This window comes from Cajanus cajan, chromosome 3 (genome assembly GCF_000230855.2).
Source record: "Cajanus cajan strain Asha chromosome 3, NIPB_CcT2T_4, whole genome shotgun sequence".
In the NCBI taxonomy this organism is placed as follows: Eukaryota; Viridiplantae; Streptophyta; class Magnoliopsida; order Fabales; family Fabaceae; genus Cajanus; species Cajanus cajan.
The window spans coordinates 33,035,926-33,041,402 of record NC_138519.1 but is presented as its reverse complement, the minus strand read 5'-3'; positions in this window follow the sequence as shown (position 1 = coordinate 33,041,402).

The window sequence follows — 5,477 nt, the reverse complement described above, 5'->3', positions numbered from 1 at the left end:
AAAAAATTCAAATCTAGATCCAAACAAGTAATGTCTCCACAACTTAAGAACAAATACTACTGCAGCTAATTCAAGGTCATGGGTAGGGTAGTTTTGTTCATGGGTTTTCAATTGCCTAGATGTATAAGCTATTACCTTTCCCTTCTGCATAAGCACCCCTCCTAAACCCATCTTAGAGGCATCACAATACACTACAAAGGTTTCACTAGGGTCAGGTAACACTAAAATAGGGGCACTAGTTAACCTCCTTTTAAGCTCCTGAAAGTTCTCTTCACACTTAGAGTCCCACACAAAAGGTTGGTTCTTCCTAGGCAATTTGGTCAAAGGTAAGGATAATTTAGAAAAACCCTCTATAAACCTCCTATAATACCCAACTAGTCCTAGAAAACTCCTAATCTCAAAAACTGACTTAGGTGTTTTCCACTTAAGTACCACTTCTACCTTAGAAGGACCTACAACTATCCCTCCCTCAGAGATCACATGTCCCAAAAAACTTACACTATTAAGCCAAAACTCACACTTAGACAATTTAGCATATAATTGCTTCTCCTTAAGGGTTTGAAGGACAATCCTAAGGTGCTCAGCATGCTCCTCCCTAGTCAGAATATATAAGGATGTCATCTATGAAGACCACTACAAATCTATCCAAGTAAGGGTGAAAGATCCTATTCATATAATCCATGAATACTCCAGGTGCATTAGTCACACCAAAAGGCATAACTAAATATTCATAGTGTCCATAGCGAGTCCTAAAAGCATTCTTTGGGATATCCTCAGATTTCACTCGAATTTGGTGGTAACCTGATCTCAAATCTATCTTACTAAACACACAAGCCCTAACTAGTTGATCCATAAGGTCATCTATTCTAGGCAAGGGATACTTATTATTAATGGTCACTCTATTCAGTTGTCTATAGTCTACGCACAACCTCATGCTCCCATCTTTCTTCTTAACCAATAAAACAAGTGCTCCCCAAGGTGAGACATTAGGTCTAATGAATTGTTTCTCTTGAAGCTCTTCTATTTGTTTCTTGAGTTCAGCTAACTCCTTAGGGGACATTCTATAAGGAGCTATAGATATGGGTGCAGTGCCAGGTACTAAGTCTATGGAAAACTCAATCTCTCTCTCAGGTGGTAAGCTAGACATGTCTTTAGGGAAAACTTCAGGAAACTCACTCACTAAGGGAATCTCACTAAGCTCATGGTTTTTCTCAAGTGTCAAACAGGCGAGAATCATGTAAACCTTTTCATTTTCCTTTAAACAAGTTTTTATTTTATTAGCACTTAAAAACTCCCCACACTTACTCTCACCAAAAAATATGGATTTTTCAAAGCAATTTAGTAAGACATTATTGGAAGATAACCAGTCCATTCCAAGAATGATATCTAGTTTACTAAGAGGCAAACAGATAAGGTCAACCAGAAACTGTCTTTCAGAAATAACAATTGGACATTTAAGACAAATACTAGAAGTAGTTATGGGACCATCTGTGGGGGTTTCTACAACTAGATCATAGCTCAAATAAGACACTGGAAATTTCAATTTTTGGACACAGGCAAAAGAAATGAAAGAATGAGTTGCACCAGAGTCGAACAGTACAACAAAAAGATTCTCAGCTATGAAACAAATACCTTGTATTAAATTATCAGACTGAGCAGCTTCAGCACTACTAAGAGCAAATACTCTTCCAGTAGTCTTTGGACGCTTAGGTTGAGAACTAGCTCCTGTTCCCATCATGCGTTGCCTTGGCGGTTGTGGACACTGAGTACTAATATGACCCTTGCCATTACAGTTAAAACATGTTATTTCCTTGTTAGGACAGTTAAAGTGCTCATGCCCACGTAGCCCACATTTCTTGCATCGACTAGTAGGGGTAGAAACAGAGCCTCCTACACTAGCAGCACCACTTACGAAAGAATTTCCAGCAATAGATCTACTCTTAGCATGATTTCCTTGTATCTTGGCAGGAGCGGAGTAAGGCTTACTCTTTGATCGAGGCCGTACCCGGTCAAATAAAAAAAAACAATTAATGTAGTACTAGGAAGTGACTCCTAGGTCGTCTCCCAAGGACCAATTGTCTCAGTCAAAGGTTCAAACACACAGTGGGGGGGGGGGTTGGTTCAGATTATCGAGTTAAATAAAACGAGCAGAAGTATGGATTACTTGCAGTAATTAAAATAGGTCAGACCCCTGAACATAATGCACCTCTGATTTCCTTGGTTCACAACAAATAATCTGTCCAAACATAATCCTGTTCAGTCCATGATTAATCAACTAAGCGAAAACTAACATGAGACCTCACTACACGAATTAAGCAAATGTGAACCTTGCAAGACCTCCTTCCCCAGGATTAAGCAACCTGAGATACTGAACGTGAACAACCCAGAGTCATTAAGCATGGCTCAGATGTTGAACGCCTCAGAACAGAGATCCCACAAGGGAGGATCAAGCGGAGCAGAAATGCAACGCACAGAGAACCTCTTTCAGAGGATTGCATTCTGTCCAAGGGCCAAAACCCTGGGATTTAGCCCTCCATTAAAATAGCAACAGAAACGAAAATACAAGAAAACATGAAAGTGGCAACAGCAATGCAAGCAAAACGTAACAGAGAAGAGGAAGAAGAAAACGAAAATGGAAGCAGGAACAAAATACAAAACGTGAATAATAATAGCAAAACGTGAATAATAATAGCAAAACGTGAATGTTCAGATACAAGAGGAAGATCAACCAGAAAACAACCAGAAACCGTGAAGAACAAAGAGTCACCAGCATAAAACGAAAAAAAACAAAATTCCCAAGAGAGACAACAACGTGGTCACATCAAGTCTGCATGTGGGTAGCTGCTCCTCTCCCTAGAAAAACCCTAATAGAGTGTAAAAATGGGCCCCCACTGGTCTGACCCGAAAATACAATAAAAATAAACGAAAAAGAAAATAAAATGCTGATATGGCATAAGTGGTGCAATGGTGACATGGCATGTGATGTGGCAGATCTTCTTGAAGTCCAAAAATTTATTCCAAGCCCAAATAATTATTAAATTGCCCTGAAAATAAAAATTGGGATAATAAGATCCAGAAAATTCAATTTAGTTAAAATATGAATTACTGGTCCAATTAAAGCCCAAATAGAAAACAGTGCAGAATATAAACAATTAAGCACAAATCAGAGATTAAGATAAGCATAGAAAGGTAAGAAAATAAGGGAAAATAATGACTCATCAAATTCCCCCACACTTAGCCTTTTGCACTCCTGGGCAAAATCAAAAAGCAGAGCAAGGAACAATTTAAAAGATACCAAAGATAGCAAAGAGAGCCACATGGAGAAAAACGAAAACAAAAACAACAACACACAAACAGACAGAGTTACATAATCCTCATTGAATCCTGAGAAAAGAGAGGAATAGGCAACATGCAACACACAAAGAGTCAAAGAAACCAGATACTTATGGAAATCATCCAAGCATTTCAAAACATGGCAAGACAATCAATCAACTTAAGAGGTGAATCAAAAATAACAGAACCTCACAAGATGCACTGTATCACTGTATCTCTCAAGTGTCTAGGCAACTGTATACTCTCAAAGCACTCATGAAAAACAAGCAACAGATAGACTTGGCAAGCCTCTAAAATCAACACTCAACACACATGCACATGAGGATCAAAAGGTCTTTTTAGGGTTGTAATGAGGCCAAGGACAGGGTAGAAGATAATATATGGGATAAGTAACTACAAACCAGAGGAAGCAGAGGAGCAATGGGGGATAAGTCAAGAATAAACATAATAAGCAAACCCAAAATCTCTAATGACCTCTAAAATAACCAATCCTCTTCCCCTTTGCCTCATACAATTTCTCTTTTTTTTTCGTTTTTTTTTTTTCGTTTTTTTTTTTTTTTATTTTTTTATTTTTTTATTTTTTTATTTATTTATTTTTTTATTTTTTTTTTAATAGCATGAACAGTATACACGAAATTTTGAGATAATCTAATATAAGATGTGCAGAGAAATAAATATACAGCATGAAGAACCAACTAGCCAATATATATCATCCAATGAAACATACACACACACCCCCACACTTATTCAAGAACTTATTCCCAAAACAATTCCAAAGCTCCAAAACTCCCTAAGGTTAAGGTAATCATGGTTTTTCACTTAAGGCTTGTAATGAGGTTCAAACAAAGAAGGGGAAATAGGCTCAGCAGGGGTTATCAGAGGAGTTAATTCAAGGTAGGCTTATTTGGCTAGAGGCTTATCAGAATAAAAATGCCTTAATCCTTTCCAAACATGCATGTGGACCAAGAAATATCAAACAGAGTCAAGCCAAGGATATTGTGCAAGCAATCAAGAGGCAAAACACACAAGAAAGAGCAGAGAAAGGGTCAAACCTCACATAGGGTAAATCTGTCACATTCAATTCAACCTCTCAAACCTCATAATCAAATTGCCAAGCAGAGAAAGACAGGGATTTCAATCCATAGAATATCAAGTAACTCATATCCAAGAGTGAAGCAAGTGCCCACAAACTATCAAAACCCAGAAATCAAAGAGAAACATGCAAAACTGTACATGACACCTAAACATAGAACCTAAACCAAAATTGACAAATAAACCCTAAAAGCATCTAAACAAGACACCCCCCACACTTAAATCACACATTGTCCCAATGTGGCTCACATCATAAGATCAAAGCAATTAAAATAATCAACAGAATGGGACATGTGCAAAGAGGGGGAAAAGAGAACTCCCTAAGTCATGGAGATGGTGGAAAGGAAGTGGGGTCGAGCAGAGACATCTCCTCTACAACTGCATTCAACAGGGAAGGATTGCTGAGGAAAGGTTTCAGACGGTGCCCGTTAACTTTGAAGCTCTTGTCTGTGGATTCACTTTTGATCTCAACTGTACCATAAGGAAAAACATTAGTAACAACAAAAGGTCCAATCCACTTAGAACGCAACTTACCACCCATGAGACCAAGCCTTGAATTATACAGTAAAACTTTCTGCCCAACCGTGAAGTCCTTTCTAGCTATCAAACTATCATGGAACTTCTTGGTTTTCTCCTTGTAGAACTTAGAGTTCTCATAGGCTTCCAGGCGGATCTCATCCAGCTAACTCAGTTGCAACTTTCTTTCCTCACCAGCCTGATCAATGGAGAAGTTGCAGGTCTTCACAGCCCAGTAGGCCCGATGCTCAATCTCAACAGGTAAATGACATGCCTTGCCAAAGACAACCCGATAAGGAGACATCCCTATAGGTGCTTTATAGGCAGTCCTATGTGCCCAAAGAGCATCATCCAACCTGTTACTCCAATCTTTTCTGTTGGGCTGTACAATCTTCTCTAAGATTCTCTTGATCTCCCTATTTGAAATCTCAGCTTGCCCATTAGTTTGGGGGTGGTAAGGTGTGGAAATTCTGTGCACTACCCCATACTTCTTGAGCAAAGCCTGCATAGATCTGTTGCAAAAATGGGTTCCTTGA